General features: G+C 55.2%; 1 long non-coding RNA gene and 2 pseudogenes across 1 annotated transcript; 1 reads left to right on the forward strand and 2 right to left on the reverse strand.

The window, feature by feature from the left end:
- Positions 1–20,172, forward strand: part of LOC128820667 (uncharacterized) — a 2,212,279-nt pseudogene that overhangs the window by 1,505,538 nt on the left and 686,569 nt on the right.
- LOC128820669 (uncharacterized) overlaps positions 1–20,172 on the reverse strand; it is a 1,091,286-nt pseudogene that overhangs the window by 505,138 nt on the left and 565,976 nt on the right.
- Positions 12,173–13,474, reverse strand: LOC128820800 (uncharacterized). The gene is made up of 2 exons (XR_008440958.1): positions 13,283–13,474; positions 12,173–12,271 (listed from the first exon to the last, which is right to left on the reverse strand). It is a non-coding gene; the product is annotated as an uncharacterized LOC128820800 (long non-coding RNA).

Below are 20,172 nucleotides of genomic sequence, written 5' to 3' on the forward strand. Positions count from 1 at the left end.
GGGCTGGAGCAGCTGCCCTGCAGCCCTGGCTTGGCTCTTGGTGGCAAGGGAATGCTCCCTGTTTGCAGCTGTCCCTGCAGGATGGCCCCAGGGCAGAGCCCAGCCGGGCTCCCACTGCAGCCCCTGAAGCTTGGGGCAGACAGTGGTGCCAGAGCTGAGGTTCACGGGGAGCACCCGCAGCTGTGGCTTGCAGTCAGTGTTGGCAAATGTTGTGTTCTCATCTCCTGCAGCCTGTGGGGAAAGCAACCTGTGCTGCCAGGCCTGTGTGTGCCAGGCCTGTGTGTGCCAGGGGCTCTTGGATGTCTCTGTACCCATGGACAGAAGGCTCTGTGTGTGCCAGGGGCTCTTGGATGTCTCTGTACCCATGGACAGAAGGCTCTGTGTGTGCCAGGGGCTCTTGGATGTCTCTGTACCCATGGACAGAAGGCCCTGTCTGTGCCAGGGGCTCTTGGATGTCTCTGTACCCATGGACAGAAGGCCCTGTCTGTGCCAGGGTTTCCAGAATGTCTCTGTACCCATGGGTATGGAATAGCATGGACAGTGACAGTGTCAGTCACGTTGCTTGCACGCTCCTTCCTTTGCATACAAGACACATCCATGCACACCCCCATGCACAGATACATTAAAAGGACAGGGAGGGAGAGAGATTTCCCCCAGAGCTCCAACTTTGGCATAACTCACCTTTTAGCCAGTGGCCAGGGGATTTTTTTCCCAGCTCTGTGTGAGAAGGTGTCCAGGAGCTGAAGGAGCAGCATTTAGAAGCAGTTTCAGGATTTCTAGGCAGGCAGTGGAGCTGACAACCATCCACGTAACTCGCCGTATTCATCAGGATGTGCTGCTGGTTCTTGGGGAATATGGCCCAATGGAGACACGAGACTTGGAAAAATCCCAGCTCTCTGTGGATTTGTGCAAAGGGGGAGCAGCAGAAACACTTTGTGTCTGCTTTGGGGACACAAGGTCCAAGGAGCTGCGGTGGCAGAGGGTGACCTGGGCTGGTGGCAGGTGAAGTCCTGGTTCATGGCATCCCAGAGTGGCACAGGACAAAGCTCCAAGCACCCCCAACCCCACTGATGAAGTCTTTGTGATGCTGCACATCCTACAGGAAAAGCTGCTGTCACACAATGCACTGGGATTTGTAAGTTTCATTTTCTATACTTTAGGTCCAATTTTCAAACTGCAATATTTTTGCTCTCAAGACACAGTCGTGCACAATCCATCTCTTATCCTCCTATTGCTTCAACTCCAATTAAAAAAAAAAATCTAAATACTGGAAACAAACCCCAAAACCTTTAAAAAAATGATGCTGTGGTCAGTCTGTAAGATGGATCCAGGCATCAGAAGTAATCCATGCACAAAGTAAATGAGTTCTCCTTTTAAAAAGATCAGTTACCTCTTAATCCAAAGTTACAGAAGATTTTCATTACACATTTGTTTCTTGTTTTTCTCTTTCATATTTTTCTTGTTTTTTCTTTTCTTTTTTCTTTTACTTTTTAAGCAGATAGCACGTCCTGAAAAAGAAATGTACAGCAAAATGAGATACATTTCTGATAAACAGTGAAAATATTTGCTTTTCTCTGGATACCCTGATGTAAAAAATCTAGCAGATATGAGCAGGGGTGTAAAGTGTTTGCTTTGGACTAAGCTGGAGTTCAGTACTGCTGACATCCTGATCCAGCCAAGAGTTGCAGAATTCTTTTGCACATCTCGAGCCATGTGTTTGCAGGCACAGCACCTGCAGTGCTGACACACCCGTGCACGTGAATAACTCTGTTACTCCCTCCAGAATTTGGGCTGTGCCCCAGAACGAGGTGCTCCAGCCCTTTGCTCCTGGTTCCCGTGGGGAGCAGCTCCCTTCCCTCTGGCTGAGCTGCTCAGGCAGAGCCCGGCAGCTCCTGGCCCAGCAGGGCTGAGGCTTTTCCCCGTTGCTGGGCACAGACTGATGGAGCAGCACTGCTGAACACGGGCAAACAGAGGGACCAGCAGCAGCTGCCTTTGGCCACCTGAGGCTCCAAGGCCCAAACTCGGAGCAGACAGGGCTGGAAGAGACTCGCAGGCTCCCTGCTGGCTCTGCTGCCCCCCTTGTGCCCACCTGGGAGCCCCCAGTGCCAGCAGGGATTGAGATGGCAGCCCTGGGCTCCTGGAGGTTGTGCAAGGAACGCAGCTGGGGACTCCCTGTCCATGGGCAGCTTCCAGATGGAAAAGGCTGCTGTGCCCAGGCAGCTCCAAGGGCAGAGAAAGGAGGGTCTCGACCACGGGATCTGTGCCAGTCCCACAGTCCTGGGCAGCAGCCACCGAGCCCTGGGGGAGCAGAGGCCACAGCAAGAGGGACAAAAGCAGGCAAGGTCAGAGACTGGAGAGAGCCAGAGCTGGGAGCAGGAACAGCTGCTCCATTGCACTCTTGGAGAAAGCTCTTGGCTGGTTCAAAGCGCTGAAAGGTGTGAAGGGCAGAGAGGAGGCCACAGCAAACAATGCTCCTGTTTCCACAGCCTCCCCTCTCCGTGTGCCAGAAGGAATTGGATGGACTGTGTTCTTCTCTCCGAGTGTCTCGTTCAGCACGAGCAGCTGAGCACCAGGAGCTGAAGGAGCTGAAGCCTCAGGCCACAAGAGCTGGGCCAGAGGAGACTTTCTGAGCAAATGAATGCTGCTAACATGGACCTGGCTGAATGCAGCAGATGGAATCATGGAATCACAGAATCCTTTCTGTTGGGAAAGACCTCTGAGCTCATCCAGTCCAGCTGGTCACCCAGCAGTGTCGAGCCCAGCACTAAACCACGTCCCTGAAGTGCCAAGGCCTGGACAACAGCCCTGAGTGAGGCCTGAACAACAGGCCCTGAGCCAAAGGTGGCCTCTGGATGAACCTTCCAGCCAAAGGTTATCTTTGGATCTGCTCACTAATGAAATATGCATGGTCATTAGCACTGTGATAGATGTATCCACTCATTAGTGAAACATGTATTGACCTTTCTGTGTTTAGAAGCTGGACAAGGCCATGAAATCCGACATCTGGCCTTGTTTGGGGCTGAATGGTCAAAGTCACCTCCCTTGGTTCCTGCTGGGGCCCTGGCCAGGCTTTGGGAGGAAGCCAAGAGGAGGATGAAAGCAGATGTTCCCGCACCAGAAGTGCTGTCAGTTTGTTCATTCAGCACTGTCAGAGCTGGGCCCTCTCACAGCGGGGCTGGAGCCTCACCTGTGGCTGGAGGCACCTGCAGGAATTGCCAGAGTCCAGGAGTGGCTCTGCAGCCCTTGGCTGTGACAGCTTCCCCAGCTGCTGTGTGGATCTGGGGGATGGTAAAGCCTGAGGGTAACTGGGGCTGGATCTTTCTTAATCACTGCTGCAGTCTTTGGTGGTGATGGTTGGGTGCATTGCTGAGCTGCTCCTTTTGTGATTCTTTGCTGCTTTGAGCTACAGTCAATGACACTGATTCCTTCAGTTGGTGTCTGTGTCTTTGGTGCTGACCCTGCCCACTGGTGAAACAAAACTGGCACAGTCTGGCCAGATCACCACAAAATGTCACTTTTTAAATGTAAATGTGAGGAATCAGTCCCATCAGAAATTCCCAGGTGGGAAGCCCTTCCCTGGAGTTCCCTGGCTCTGGAGTGGGCTGAGGTGGGAGCACCGTGTGAGCAGTGGGGCAGTCGGTTAAAAGAGGCTGAACCCCTGGATGTCTTAAAATGCATCCAAAAATGGCATATGGGAAAAGGAAAAGAATTGTGGGTTTGGGAAGATGGGGATGGATTTTGTTAATGACACATTGGAAACAGCACCAACAGAAGAAAGAATTGGTTTTGGAATGCTCCCACATGGAGGGACAGAGGAAGGTTTAAATCTTGAGCTCACATTCATTTGTGCAAGTGAACTACAATGTTGTTATTATTAATAAATAGTTGTGTAAAAGCTGGGCCCTCTCACAGTGAGATTGGAGCCTCATTGTCTGCAAAGCTGGCTGCACCTGCAGGAATTCCCAGTGTCCAGAAGTGGCTCTGCAGCCCTTGGCTGTGAAAGGGTTAAGAGCACTGTGCCTAGGCATACTTGGGCAAGAAGAAGATAAATTGTACCCAATATGGAAGCTAGCAAAAATTAACCACAAGCTGAAGACACAGGATGAAACTTGGCAAGAAACAGGGAACAAAACTTGCAGAAATGAAGGGCAGAGCGTGCTAAAACCCGTGAGGAAATTGCTGAAACTGCCAACAAGAGACTGCACATGCCTAGAGGAAAAAGGTGAAAAGGGCACGGCAATGAAGAGGTCCAGCCTTCACCAGGGGACCACGGAGGAAGACGCGGAGCCTTCCTCAGTGCCACCTCCAGCGTGCGCTGTGCCTGCGCCTGGCGTGTGCTGATGATTGTAATGAGTACTGAGAAATACTTTGCAGAACCACACCTTTTCTAGGGCAAACCGTGAATATGCATAAAGTATAACCCTATATTGCAATCTGCTGTGTGCCTGAGCGTGTGTTAGGAGGAGATATCCCCGCGCACCCGGCGCGCTGAATAAAGCAAATCCCCGCTCCTTGGACTTGGTCTCGGAAGTGTCTCCTGGCCCGGTTTGGGGCCATTCCTGACCACAGGGTTCTGTCAAGTCACAGTGGAACCTTGGTGCCACATTGTTCCACGGCCTCACAATGCTCTCCTGGCTGCCATGAGGTCCCTCCCTCTGTGACACACTGCAGCCCTGGTTCCATGAGGGTCTCTTGGGTTCCACGGTGCATGCCTTTTTCACATCTGAGCCTTGCTTCCATGGGTTCTGTTATGGACAAATTCAATTGGGGAGGCCAATTATAGATAAATCAATTAACAAGAATTTATTAAGCAAGCGGTAGTAAGCAAAAGATGCTCTTTAGATCAACTGTGATGTCATGTTCCACGTTCCAGCTGGAACTTCCAGCGTCCAGCAAAGAGCACAACACAACCACTGGCCCTGTGTCAGCCCACCTTGTGTCAGCCCTTGTGCCAGCTCAGCCTTCACCATGCTCCCTGTCACCCTTCTTGTCACCTGCGCCCTGATACTCCCATCAGTCCTGAAAGCTCTCGATTGCCTGGATTTTGTCATCCATCCCTGCAGGATGCTGACATTGGTCCTGAGGAAGGTACGGTGCCATTCCATGGAGGTGGACACCCCCCAGCTGCCCGGCTGGGCTGGAGTTCTGTGGGGATGGTGTGGGACAGGGACCCCACTCTGAGGTGTTGCTACCTCTGCAGGCTGTCACAGACAGAGAGGACGAGATGGAGGTGGACATGCAGACTGATACAGAGGAGGACATGGAAGTGGATGGAGAAGAGACTGCAAAGGAAGAGATGGAGGTGGATGTGGAAGAGGAGATGGACGTGGATGTGGAAGAGTACATTGAGGACATGGACATTGATGGAAAAGATGAGGAAGAGGCCATGATCTTGGGATGAAGACCAATACCAGCAGCAGGACGTGGTCCCCACAGGCAGAGTGGGTCCCCTGCTGCCAGGCTGGGACTGGGCTGGGTGGTCCCTGCTCAGGGATGTGGTACCCATGCACTGGATTCTGGTGGCCATCCCCAGCCTGTCCTGTGCTCGCTGTGCCAGCCTGGGGGCACATGGAAGAGCCTTCTCTGCCTGATTGGAGTGACTGTGGCACTTGCTTTTCCTCAAGGACTGATGGAGATCCCCGACAGAGATGCCACCCTTTTGTACATATGTTTTAGAGTTTGTTGTTGTCTTTAGGATATAGGTTTTAGGGCTTCTTTTTGTCTTCTGTAAATACGTTTCATAGACTTTTGTTAGATATGTTCTTAGGTATATACGTTCTATAGACAGTTGTTGTTACAAATATTCTTACAATGTAAACGTGTTCTGTGTTCTCATTGCTGTTCTTCTGAAAATAAACAATCTTTATTTTCCACGCCCCAGTACTCTTTCCATTTGCTTCAGGCACAGGCAGCATTTGCAAAGTTGTGGTTTCCGCTTGCTCCAGGTTCCCAGGGCTGGAGGTCGGTGGGGGAGCTGGCACAGCCACGACCATGTGCTACCCAAACCAGGGTAAGCTGGACCACATGGTGTCGCTTAACGAGGTTTCTATAGCAGCACACAAAAATTAAGTTACTCAAGAACTGCTATTCCCTTTTTCTCTCAATACCCTCGTGATGCACATTGGGCACCAAAATCTGTCTTGGTTTGAAAAGACAGGTGTCCGGTAAGGAAGGCAGGAGCCTTCCTGGAAATGGAAAATGTAAACCCCCTCCCTCCAACTCATTATAATTTTGAAATGAAAAGGCTCTCAGGCAAAGATATGGGAATAGGAATAACAGTTCTTTACTAGGAAAATTAAAAATATAACTGCAATAATACAAACAAACAAGAAAACCCAAACAACTGACAGAGTCAGAATACGACCTGACACCCTGTGGGTCAGGGTGTTGGTAGCAGCACCCCCAAACCCAGCTGGGGGAGCGGAGGTTTGGGGGGAACAATGGGAGGGGGGTGGGAGAGGGGGCACAGGGGGAGGTGGGAGCCGCTGAGGTTCCCCCAGGTCACCCCAGGACCCCCAGGCCCTGTCCCAGCCCCCCCAGTTCCCTCTGCAGCCCCGGCTGAGGGGGCTCAGCCCAGGAGCCGCCGTTGTTCGGGGCTCCCCCGAGGGCAGCGAACGGGAGAGCTCCCGGCTCGGAGAGGCCCCAGCGGAGAGGGGATCTTGTCCCTCCTCGAGGGCCTTGAAGGGTCTTCAGGCCCCTCTGAAGAGGAGCTTTCCTCTTTTTAGGTTTTTTTGGGGGGCTCCCACCACTCCAAGGGTGTTTTTCCTCCCCATTTTAGGGTGTTTGTGGGGCCGCAGCCTCACAAGTCCCTTTTTAGGGGGGATCATGATGGCTTTAAGTGACATTTTTTATGGGGCCCCCACTGCAAGCCCCTGTAGGAGATGTTTTGCCCCCCCAGGGTGGATTTTTGGGGTTTAAGGGCCCCCGCTCTGGTCGGGTCCGACTCTAACTCCCCTTAAAAGGGCAACACCACTCCCGCTGATTCTGGCAGCGGAGCCCGGGGGTGTTGGGAGTTCCTGGAGGATTTGGGGGTACCTGGGAGGGTTTGGGGGTCCCAGGAGGGTTTGGGGGTCCCAGGAGGGTCTGGGGGTACCTGGGTGATGCCGATGATGGCAATGGGGACCCCGTGCTGGGTATAAATGCTTATGATGAATTCCTGGGGGCGTTTTGTGTATCTCCAGGGTTTTTGGGGTCCCGGTGGATTTTTTGGGGCGCTTCCAGGGGAGTTTTCAGGATTCCCAAAAGGGAGGATTGGGCGATCCCAGGGGGAACCCAAGGCTGTTTCGGGGTACCTGCCAGTGACAGAGATGGGGACCCCGTGCCGGGTATGAACCTTCTCAGGGGGCTCTTGGAGGTGTTGGGAGGTCCTGTGGGAATTTTGATGTCCTGGGAGGGTCTGGGGGGGAATCTGTCTGGGGTTCTGCGGTCTTGGGGAGTTTTTGGAGGGCCCAGGGATGGTTTTGGGGTCCTGGGGAGGTTAGGGTGTCCCGGGGGGGTTGGGGGTTCCTGGGAGGGTTTTGGGGTACCTGGGCAATGCCGGTGACAGAGCTGGGACCCCGTGCCGGGTATGAACCTCCTCACTGTGCACGGGCAGCGTCAGCGTGTTCAGGGAGATCCTGGGGGGCCCGGGGTCACCCCAAACCCCAGGGGACCCCAAATGCTCAGGGACCCCCCAAACTCCCCTCACCGCTGGATCTGCTGCAGGCAGGGGGGCACCAGCACTCGGCCCCCACCCTCCACCGTCACAGGGGGGCTGTGGAAGAAATCTGGGGGTGCACGGACAGGTCCGGGGGACCCCCTAAGTCCTGGGAAAGGGGAAACACCGGGGAACTCCCAGGAATCCCCACTGGGGGGTTAGGGGAGATCCAGGAGGAGTTTGGGCGGGCTTAATTGTGTCACTATCCTCAGGAAAGGGGACTCCAAGGGTCCCCGGTGTCCCCATTCCCAGCAAAAGGTGGGAAAACCCGGGCTGGCTGGGAATAGGGGTCCCAGATGTCCTCGGTGTTGAGGAAAGGAGGGGCTGGGCGCTGGGAAAGGCAGGAATAGGGGTCCAGGGGGTCTCTGGGTGAAGGAAAAGGGAGCTCTAGGGGCTGGGAGAGGCGGGATGGCCGGGAAAGGGGTGCGGGGGTTGCTGGTGCCGGATAAGGGGGTGCAGGGTGGAACCCACGCCGGGGATGGGGGTGCGGGGGGATGGCGGCGCCCGGGAATGGGGGTTCAGGGGCCCCTCGGTGCTCCGGAATGGGCGACCAAAGAGTCCGGGTGCCGGGGGTCCCCCTCAGCTCTCACCGCCCCCCAGGGCCCCAGGAACGCCCCCAGCCCCAGCGCTGGAGCCATCGCGCTGCTCCTCCTCACTCCCAGTATGATCCCAGTATGATCCCAGTAGAACTCAGGCACCCAGGAGCTGCTCCCAGTACGATCCCAGTACAGCCCAGATGCCACTCCTGGCATCCCCCCCAGCCCTCTCTGCGTCCCGACCTGTCCCGGCTCCATCCCCGCCCCTCCCGCGGCTGGGGGGACTTCGGGAGCGGGGGAGGAGGAGGAGGGAGGGAGGAAGAGGCGGAGCGGCAGCAGGGAGCAGCCGGAGGAGAGGGGAGGATGAACCGCGGGGCTCCGGCGCTGCCTGAACTCGCAGCACCCCGGGAGTATCGCCCCCCATCCCGCAGGTGCCCGGGGAGGGGGAGCTCGCCCCAAATCTCCCGGGGCTCTCTGGGTTTGGGTTTTTTGGGGGGGATGTTTGGAGCTGGCAGGGCTCCAAAGCCGAGCCGCAGCTGGCCCTCGAGGGGACATCGGGGGGTCCCCGGGAGGTGTTTTTGGGGGGTCCCGGTGGGCGGCGGTGGCGGCAGAGCCCCAGCGGTTTTGGGGAGCCCCGGGAGAGCCGCGGCTTCCCTGAGCGGGAGCCCAGAGAGAGGAGAGCCCCGAAGCCCCAGCGGGGACCCCGAGAGGGGGGGACCCCTGGCAGTGCCGGCACCCCGGCAATGGGGGGTGCTGGGGTTGGAGGGGCGGCACGGCCGGGAAAGGGGTTCGGGCTCCCGGGGCCGCCAGGGGCTGCTCCCACCGTGGGGGGAATTCCAGTCATTCCCCGTTATGCAATTTGCCCCCGGCACAGTCCCAGCTGTTCCCAGCTGCTCCCACTTTACTCTGGTGTGTTCCCAGTTCTCCCAGTTGCTCCTAGGATAGTCCCAGTAACTCCCAGAATGATCCCAGTGTAAGTCCAGTATGTTCCAGTCACCTCCAGTATGATCCCAGTCCATCCCAGTATAAGCCCATTTGTTTCCAGTCACCCCCAGCATGCACCTAGTGACTCCCAGTTCCTCCCAATTGCTCACAGCTCCTCCCAGTCACCCTCAGAATGGTCCCAGTCATCCCCAGTATATCACATTTGTCCCCAGTAGTCTCCTACTCCATCCCGGTATGATCCCAGTATGATCCCAGTCTCCCTCAGCGTGATTGCAGTCTGCCCTGGTATGGGCCCAGCTGCTCCCAGTATGATCCCAGTACAATCCCAGTACAAACCAGTCCCTCCCAGTGCTGCCGCTCCTGGCATCCCCCAGCCCTCTGTGCGTTCCCCCCTCCTGGATGTCCCAGAGGAGCCCCAAGGGCTGGCAGTGCCCAGGCAGGGTCCCCAGCAAGGCCCAGTTGGGATGTGCAGCCCCCAGTTTTCCCAGTTTGCCTCTCCTTGTGCCCGGGCCGGGTTCCCCCCTGGAACAGCGGGTGGGAGCAGCCGAGAGCCCCGCGCTGCCCATCCCGACCTGGCCCGGCTCCATCCCCGCTCCTGCCGCGGGCTGCCAGGGCTGCGGGAACGGGGCACCGAGGGTGTCGCTGCTCCTGGGGGAGGAGGAGGAGGGAGGGAAGAGGAGGGATGAAGAAGGAGAGCCAGAAGGGATGGAAGTAGGAGAAGGAGGTGGGCTTAGGGAGGCGGAGGATGGGGGATGGAAGAGGAGGCACAGGAGGTAGAGGAAGAGGAGGGAGAAAGGAGGATTAAGGAAAAGAGAAGTAACCACAAGGCCGAGCACCCCCTAAATTCGCAGCCCCCACCCGTGGGATCATCACCCCCCTGATCCCACGGGTGCCTGGGGAGGGACAGTTTGGCTCAGATATCCTGGGGGGTCCCTGGGTGGGGTTTTTTGGGGGGATGTTTGGAGAATGAAGAACTGCAAAGCTGAGCAGAAAAGGCCCCTTGGGGGGACATGGGGGGTCCCGGTGGCGGCTGCCGGCAGAGGCAGCCTGGAGGAGCAGAGCCCTGTGTCACCCAGGAGCCCAAAGTGGGGAGCCCAGAGAGGGGGGAGCGCCGCCATGGGCGGGACCCTCAAGAGCCTGGAGAGGGGCAGGGGGGACTCCTTGGAGCCCCTGCAGCCCAAAGCAGAGAAGAAGGGGACAAGGGAGCCCGGGACCCCAAAACCCCCAGCATCCCTAAGTGGGGAGATGGAAATGGGGGGAACTTTTTGGGTTCCTTGGACCCCAGCAGCCTGGGGAGAACTGGCACCAAGGAGAAGGGGGAACCCCAGTCCAAGCGTGACCCCCAGCAGCTGGGACAGGGGGAACCCCGAACACCAAAGGGGAGGGACCAGGGACGAGGAACTCCTGGGAGGCATTTTCAGGGCTGAATCTTGGTGTTTGCGAGGGTTTTATGGAGCCCAGATGGCCGGTGACTTCTACAGATGGACTTGGGCAGAGGGACCTTCAAACTCAACGTGTTCATCCCTTGTTTTTCCCCAAACCAGGATTTCCCATTCCCAGACCTTAGCCAGATTTAGGAGGAGGCTCCGAGGAAGAGGAAGGAGCCCTGGGACACCCAGGCAGGTGAGGAGGAAGTCAGTGCCCCTTTCCCCCTCTCTCCTGCTCCATCTCCCAGCCCAGCACGGCCCCCGGCTGCAGGACAGCCCCGCTGCCGACGCCGTCCTGCCAGGGATGCACTGGGGGGATCTCCTTCCCCTTCCCTCTGGCACGGAGGCAAATCCCATCCTCTCCTTTTCCTTCCGCCCCCAGACCAGGAGCTGAGGATGGAGACCATGGAGGACAAATCTCCACAGCAGAACCTCGTGGAAGAGGCCTTTTTGAGCGGCTCCATGGCACAGGAATCCAACGTGGAGGAAAATCCCCAGAGATCCCACAGGAGGAGGGGCTGCAAGCCCAGCCCAGGGTGCTCTGAGGAGGAAAGACCCACCCTGTGCCAGGAAGGTGGGCAGAGCTGCAGCCAGAGCTCGGAGCTGGTGGTCCATGAGCAGCTCCATGATGGGGAGAAGCCCCACAAGTGCTTGGAGTGTGGGAAGAGCTTCAGGCGGAGCAACAACCTGATCTGCCACCAGATGATCCACACCGGGGAATGGCCCTACGAGTGTGGGGAGTGCGGGAAGGGCTTCAGCTGCAGCTCTGCCCTCGTCACCCACCAATGCATCCACACTGGGGAGAGACCCTATGAGTGTGGGGAATGTGGGAAGAGTTTCAGCTGAAGGTCCCACTTGATCAGCCACCAGATCATCCACACTGGGGAAAGGCCATACATGTGTGAGCAATGTGGGAAGAGCTTCAGCCATAGGTCCAAACTGATCATCCATTAAATGGTCCACACTGGGGAGAGGCCCTACGAGTGTCCTGAGTGTCAGAAGAGCTTTCACACCAGCTCCAGTCTCCTTGTGCATCAGCGGATTCACACAGATGAGAGGCCCTTCCGCTGCCCTGACTGCAGGAAGGGTTTCAAACACAACTCCACCCTCGTCAAGCACCAGCGCATCCACACCGGGGAGAGGCCCTACGAGTGTGGGGAATGTGGGATGAGCTTCAACCAGAGCTCAAGCCTGATCTGCCACCAGAGGACCCACACTGGGGAGAGGCCCTATGAGTGTCCCGTGTGTCAGAAGAGGTTTCAGACCAGCTCCAGTCTCCTTGTGCATCAGCGGATTCACACCGAGGAGAGGCCCTTCCTCTGCCCCGACTGCAGGAAGGGCTTCAAGCACAACTCCCACCTCATCAGGCACCGGCGCGTCCACACCGGGGAGAGGCCCTACGAGTGTCCCCAGTGTGGGAAGAGCTTCACCCAGAGCTCTACCTTGATCAAACACCAACGGACCCACCGGTAAGGGAAGCCCTGCAAGTGCCCCAACTGCAGGAAGAGCTTTGTGCACTGCTCCAACTCCATCCCCCATGGCAGGACCCACCGAGGTCAGAGCCCCGGTGACCCACATTCCCTGTGATCCATGTTGGGAAGACACCTGGCTGGTTTTCATTTTGGTTTGGCCTTAGTATTCTTCTGAACTTCATCCCTTAAAAACACCTGAAATAGGACCAAAAAGAAAGAAATTTCTCAGAGATGTCTAAAGTCTCACCATTTCACACCTAATTGAGAGGGAATTCCTGGTTTGGGGACATATTATGGAAGATTTGTTTGTCCTTGGGGGATTTTGGGCAGTGTTCTTCATCTCTCTGCATTCCAAACAACAAACAACAGTCCCACTGAAAACTACTCAATGTTACCCCAAAAAGTCTCAATCCCATCTAAAAATGGCTTATGGCCACCTCAAAAACACTCAGTCCCATGCCAAAACAACTCAATTCCTTAGCCTCTAGGGTGAGATGGGGTTGGAAGAAGAATGGGAGAAGTGGGATCCAAATTTGAAGGGGTGGGATTGGGGTTGTGTGGGACTGGGTGGGTGGGATGTATTTTAGCAGTAAATAAATCTTTCAGAATTTTTGATTCCTGTCCCATTCATTTTCCATCAGTTCTGTTTTGTTTTCCCGAGTGTCGCCTTCTCAGCTGATTGTGTTCGTGTCCTCTTTTCTCTCCTGCCTTTCTCTGCCTGCTCTGTTCCTCTCTCAGTGTTTCCCTTGACCCAGGGCAGCTCCCACTAAAGGCCCTGCCCTGATTTCATTCCCAGTGCAGGAGCTACAACCACCATGGGTGAAGTTATGAAGGCTGGCAGTGAAATGTCACTGTAAGATCTCGCTGGACTTGGCTTTTGTCTCTTCCATAAGAGCTTTGCCTTCAAAGGCAGGAAGATCTTTTCCTGGCTGGGAAATGGAATTCCAGCCCCTGGGAGCGTGTGCCATGAATGCCAGAGGGGCATTCCCGAGGCTCCCAGGGTGCTGCTCCTGCTGTGCCTCCCAAGGAGCTGTGCAGGGCCAGGGGACAAGGTGCAGCAGCTGTGTTGGTTCTGCAGTGCCACAAGGGCCCCTGGTTCCATGAGTTTCCGCACTGCCAACAGCGGTTCCTGGGTTCCCGTGGTGCCCTGCTGTGTCACCATGGATATTTGGTGGCATGAAGTTCCTCAGGGTCACAATGGCCTACCTGGCTCCATGAGCTTCCGCAGTGTCCAAATGGCCTCCTTGGATGGGCAGTGTCACCATGGGCCATTGGCTCCATGCAGCCCCGCTGGGTCACCATGGGCTCCTTGGTTCCATGAGGTTCTGGGGGTGTCTCCATGGTCTCCTTGGATCCACAGTGTCACAATGGACCACTGGATCCACGTGGCCCTGCTGTGTCACCGTGGCCCCTTGCTTCCATGGGACCCTGGGGTCACAATTGACTCCTTGCTTCCACGTAACCCCCTCAGTGCCAAAATGGCCCCTTCATTCCATGGGGAACACAAAAGATTTATAGAAACATGGAGCAAATCCTGCTTAACACAGCTGGGAACATCTGTTTGCATTCAAAAGAGAGCTTAAAGGTGAGGATGGCACCAGCAGCTTCCATCTGCAACAGAGATCCAGGGAAAGGACAGGGACAGAGAATTCAGCTGGGAGACTCAGAGAATTCTGCTTCCAGAGATCATTTCTGGTCACACTGTTCCTTGTAGAAAGGTGACACCATTCCAGGCAGCCTGTACTGAGCAGGTGCTTCCTGAGTGGGGTTTGTTGTGTAGGATAACCTGCTCAGGCTTTTCCATTCTTTCCTTACCAAGAGGAAAACTTCTCCTGGGCCTGTGTGCAGGCAGAGCCCTGAGGAGAGCAGGTGGGACACGGTGCAATGGGCTGGGACATGGAGCTGCAGAGCTCAGGGACAAGGTTCTCCTGCAGGGCACAGGGATGTCAGTGCCAGGTGGGCCATGTCAGACATGGTGAGGCTGGGGCTGAGGAGCAGCTTGTCCAAACAGGGTCAGCCCTCAAGGGGCTCATTCTTCTACATGCCCAGACCTCCTAATGAGACCTTCAGCATCAAGATCACCTGGGGAATGATTCTATCAGCTCTTCTCTGAACTGGAAATTTTTAAAAAATACTCACTTGATTAAAGAAAAGAAGTCATGAGGTGCACTTTGAAATCTTTTTCCTTAACCCAGTTTGAGACTGACTCCAATCAGCTTCACCAGGCTTGGAGATTTGAAGACCATTGAAAGAAGACAAGGTGCCCCCAAAGGCTTTCTGTATTTTGATGATCCCCACAGTGGATTTGAGGCTGAGTTCAGGACCCTCAGGCACTCAGAGAAGGTTGAAGAAGCTGCTCAAGGAGTCAGAAGCAAAACTCCAAGTCCCTTCGAGCATCACTGGGCCCCACTGAGGGCAGGGACAGCCAAAGGCTCCCCAGGGACTGGTGAGAGCAGATCCTTGAGGCCAGGACTGCAGGGAGCCAAAGGCTCAGAGCAGGGAACTGCAATGCTGAGCAAGGCCTGGGCTGGCTGGGGGAAGCAGAAAGGCCAAGCCCTGAGCCCAGCCTGGCACAGCAGGGCCTGTCCCTCACGGGTGGCTCGGGGCTTTTTGTGGGGCAGTGGGATGTGAGGGGCAGCAAGGACAAATGTCACAAACCTGTGTGACACTCCAGATCCTCATGGAACCAAGGGACCAGTGTGACACTGCGGCAAGCTGTGGAACCAATGGATCACTGTGGCATTGTTGGAGCCCATGGAACCAAGGGGCCATTGTGACACTGTGCTGCCTCATGGAATCAAGGAGACCATTGTGGAACTTGGGGGCCCCAAGGAACCAAGGGTCCATGGTGACCTTGTGGAGCCCGCGGTGTCACAGAGGAGCCGTTGTGACACAGCGAGGGCGCATGGAGCCGAGGGGCCATTGTGACACATCAGGGCTCTGTGGAACCACAAAGCCACTGTGACATTGCAAGGCCTCATGGAAGCACGGGGCCATTGTGACACTGCAGAAGCAAGGGGGACATTGTGACACTCCAGGGCCTCATGGAACCAAGGAGACCATTGTGACACTGTGGGGTCCCACGAAACCAAGGGAACATGGAACAGGTCTGGCTGGCTGGGGCTCCTGGGGACCACCTGACAGGTCCGGCTGACCTTGGCATGTCGAGGGCTGCTTCTCATCTGCCCCTGGAGCACTGCGGCTCTGGGCTTTCCTTCCTATGGGAGAGAACTGTCCTTCCAGGGGCCTATGGCCAAAAGTGGGATTCCTTCTCCAAATTTCCTTATATTGCAAGGATTGTTCCCAGAAGAAATCTGCCAGGAAATACAGGTCTGGCTACCTTGGCCACCCAGGGGCCACTTCTCATTTGCCTTTGAAACACTGGGATCATGTGCTTTTCTTTCTTATAGGAAAAAAACATCCATCTCAACCAGGCACCCATGGCCAAAATTGGGCATCTGCCTCCAGAATTCCCTGTGTCCAAGGACAGCTCCCAGACAAAAGCTGCCAGGACTGACAAGTCTGGCTGGCCTTGGCTTCCTGAGGGCTGGCACTCATGTGCCTCTGAAACACTGGGGCTCTGTGCTTTCCTTCCTGAGGAAAAGAACTCATCTTCCTGTCCAGGTGCTCATGGCCAAAACTGAGATTTCTCCTCCAAAATTCCCTGTGTCCAAGGATAACCCCTAGACGAAAGGTGATAGGAGGAACAAGTCTGGATGGCTTGGCCTAAGGCTGGCCACCTCTCATCTTCTTCCAGAACACTTGGATTTTGTGCTTTTCTTTCCTGTAGGAAAAAAACATCCATCCTGACCAGGTGCCAATGGCCAAAACTGGGATTCCACCTCCAAAACTCCGTACATCCAAGAATTGCTCCTTAGTGAAAGCAGCCAGGACAGACAGTTCTGGCTGTCCTTGGCCTCTTGGGGGCTGCCTCTCACCTGCCACTGGGGCTTGATGCTTTCCTTCCTATGGATACTGTCCTTCTTCTCAAGAGGATCATTGTGGGCAAAACTGAGATTCCTCCTGCCATATTCCTTATATCCAAGGATTCCTCCATGACAAAAGCTGCCAGGACAAACAGGTCTGGCTGGCTCAGCCTCCCAAGAACCCCATCTCTCATCTTTTACTTTTGAAACACTTGGGTTCAGTGCTTTCCTTGCTATGGAAAAGAACCATCCTTCTTATCCACACAGAAATAGGCGAAACTGGGGTTCCACCTCCCAAATTCACTACATCCAAGGGTTGCTTTCAGACAAAAGCTACCAGGACAGAGAGGTCTGGCTGGCCTTGGCCTCCGGTGGCCGCCCTTCATCTGCCCCTCAAACACCAGTGTTCTGTGCTTTCCTTCCTTGGAAAAGAACCATCCTTCTCCTCTGGGTACCTATGTCTGAAATTGGGATTCCACCTCTAAAATTCCCTATATCCAAGGGTTGCTCCCAGCCAAAATCTGCCAGTACCGTCAAATCTGGCTGGCATTGGCCTCTGGTGGCTGCCCCTGCCACACTGGGGCTCGGTTCTTTCCTTCCCATGGAGATCCCTGTGACACTGTGGGGACCTCATGGAACCAAGGGGATCATTGTGGCACCACGGGAGCCCATGGAACCCCTGCCACACTGGGGCTCGGTTCTTTCCTTCCCATGGAGATCCCTGTGACACTGTGGGCACCTCATGGAACCAAGGGGATCATTGTGGCACCACGGGAGCCCATGGAACCAAGGGGCCATGGTGACACAGCGGGGCTTCATGGACCCAGAGACCATCATGACCCTGTGGGGCTGATGGAACCTTCAGGGCCTCGTGTCACCAAGGGGGCATTGTGACACCTCAGGGCCTCCTGGGAGCAAGGGACCATTGGGACACTGTGGGGCCCCATGGAACTGAGGGAACATGGAACAGGTCTGGCTGGCTTGGCCTCCCAGGGGCCACCTGACAGGTCTGGCTGATCTTGGAATGCCAAGGGCTGCCTCTCATCAGCTCCTGGAGCACTGGGGCTCCGTGCTTTCCTTGCTATGGGAAAGAAATGTCCGTCTTTTCAGATACCCATTGCCAAAATTGGGATCCTCCCTAAAACATTCCCTATTATTAAGGGTATCTCTCAGAACAAAACCTGCCAGCTCTGGCCAGCCTTGTCCTCTGGTGGTCACCTCTCATCTGCCCCTGAAACACTGGGGCTCTGTTCATTCCTTGCTATGGCAAAGACCTAGCTTTCAAGTCCAGGGACCATGGCCAAAATTAAAATTTGACCTACCAAATTCCATATATCCACTGATTGTTCCCAGACAAAAGCAGTCAGGACAGACAGATCAGTCTGGCTCTGTCCTCTGGTGATTTTCAATGAGCTGAATGTTTTCATTTGAAAACACCTTGCAGAGGGCCCAGAGATCTCCCAAGGTGGGATTTTGAGGCCTCAGGCACATGACCACTACATATGGACAAAGGAGCTCTGTGCTCTGTGCTGTTGTGGTGGTTTTGCATCATGGAAGTGATGTCCTGAGAGAAGCTGCTAGCAGTTTCCTCCGTGTCTGACAAAAACCAATCAGTAATTAGCTTTGAGAATTGACAATCTGTTAAACTTAAGGAACTAAGGAACGCCTCTGTAAAGGCACATGTTAAACATAAGAAAGCCTGGCTGGGTCTCTTTCCCTTCTGGCCAGCACAGAGGTGCCAAGGCCGGGCCAGCCCCCGTCTGGGCCGGGGCGGGCCGGGCGGCTCCTGCCGTGGGGCCGGGCCCCTTCCCAGGGAGCCCGCCAGGCCCCATCGGCTGCCGGGCAGGGGAGGGGAGGCCGCGGGGCCGAGGCCGGGCCGGGCCGTGGCTGCGCTTGCTGACATCTGGCCGCTGCCGAGCCCTGCCCCGCCGCCAGCCCGGGCCCAGCCAGGATCCGCCGGGCCCCAGGAGCAGCCCCGGGCCGGGCCGGCTCGGCCAAGCTTCTGCCGCCCTTGGGCTTGGCCCGCAACCAGCGGGCAGGGCCAGGAGAAGCCATCGGCCCCGGCCGTGCTGCTGCTCTGCTCTGGCCTGGCTGCTGAGATCCTGGCCCTGCCCCCAGCACCGCCCAGCCTGACACAGCCCCAGCGCAGCCACTGCACAAACCTCCATGGGAAAACAGCTCCGGCCGCAAGGACCCAGCCCGGCCGGGCTCACGCAACCATCTGCAGGCCCCGCCTCAGATATTGACTCTTCCCGTGCTTCCATCCTCCCTCCAGTGAGAGAAAAGGACAAAGTGCAGGCACACAGAGGAGCAACGTGAAGACACCAAGGTCAGTGAAGAGGCAGTTGAGTCCCAGATGGGAGGGATGAGGAGATGCCTTGACCTTGGGGTTGAAATCCTCTGGTAAAACTATGGAGAAGGATGGAATTGATACATCAGACTCTCTTTTTCCCTATAATGCATTGAAAAGTAGGGGGAGATGACTTGTTCAGCAAAGACCTCCATGCTAAAGTAAGCAAATGTTGAAGTTGCTGTGATCCCATGAGAAGTTTGAACAGAGAAAGGGAGGAGAGTGATGAGACCCTGTGCCCTCAGGGAGAGAAGAAGAAGACCTCTGTTCCCAGAGATGAAGATGATTTCAGAAACAGATGAAGAAAACCTTTGCTCTTAAACAGCTCATCTTTAAACCAATACCCCATAAGCTGACATGGCCCAGAAACACAGCTGTGGGAAAAGCTGTGAAAAAATGGGAGGGACTTCACAATTGCAGATTTTTTCAGGCAGCTGCTACTGGAAGAACTGAAAAGCCATGAGAGAACTGTTTTCTTGTGGAGAAGTTGCCATAATATTAACAAGAGGAACTTCTCTCCCTAAGTGAACAGAAGAAAGACTATTCTAGTGGTGGCAAACTGATAGGCTTTCTCTCTTTACATTGTCAGGTTGTATGGAGAGAGGAAGTGTTCTGAAAGTTTTGTTCCGATTCTTATTACTCTTTCTTTTAGTTACTATTATAAACCTTTTTAAAGTTTTGAGCCTTCTTTGCCTTTCTCCTAATCCTATCTCAGAGCAGGAAATGAGTAAGTATATTCTAGTGAGTGCACTGGTAATTAGCCAGCACTGAACCCACCACACTAATTGATGCATTGGCTGAGAAATCTCAAATTGGTGAACCAAAACCACTACAGAAAACTTCCTGATGATCTGCCCCAGACCAGAGGGAAATCAAGGCAGAGCCATGGTTTGTCAGACTTGCTTGATCCTAATGAGCCCCGTGGTGCATTTGGAGCTGAGCCCTGGAACCTCAGGGCCTGACAGGAGATTGCACAAACCTTTCCAGGAGTCCAAGGCAGAAGAAAAGCCCAAAGTGTCTCAAAGCATGAATGGGACCCACTGAGGTCCATCCCCAACACAGGCTCCTCATGGACTCCCTGGAGGAGAGAATTGGAGGCCAGGATGGCACAAAAACCTCTCAGAGACTCAAAATGGCAAAAAAACCTCTCAATGTGGAAAGGAAAATCCAAAGTACTTCAAAAACCTAGAGTATCTCAAAGCATTAATGAGCCCCACTGAGTGTCAGTACAAAGCTCTCAAGGGACTCGTTAAAGCAGATAATTGGGGCCATGATTGCACAAACCTCTCACAGAGTCTGTATCCAAAGGGAAACACCAAGTGCCTTAAAAGAACTGAAGTACCTTGAAGCATTAATGAGCCCCACTGAGTGTTGTTGCTGACCAAGCCTCTCCAGGGACTAATTACAGCAGATAATTGGAGGCCATGATTGCAGAAAGCTCTCAGAGACTGCAAGGCAAAAGCCAAAGCCAAAGTCCTTTGAAAAACCTGCAGTGCCTGGGAGCATTGTGGAGCCCCCAGGGCCATTCCTGAGCAAGGCTCCCCAGGGACTCCTTCCAGCAGATCCTTGAGGCCACTGGGATGTGGGCTAGGGGGGGATGCTGAGGGCAGGACAAGGGGCTGACAGTGGCCAGCCTGGCTGGGGCTGTGCCAGGAGGCCCCAGGGCCTCAGGACAAGGTGTCTCCTGGCAGCGCTTGGTGGCACAGACCCTGCTGTGCCCCAGGCCACCAAGACTTGGCTTTTCTTTGTCCCCACCTGTCATCAGTGCCTCCAGTTCTCTGCTCTGCCTGGGGCCTGGGGACACTTTCTCAGTCGTGTCC

Source organism: Vidua macroura, chromosome 30, assembly GCF_024509145.1.
Source record: "Vidua macroura isolate BioBank_ID:100142 chromosome 30, ASM2450914v1, whole genome shotgun sequence".
Lineage (NCBI taxonomy): Eukaryota > Metazoa > Chordata > Aves > Passeriformes > Viduidae > Vidua > Vidua macroura.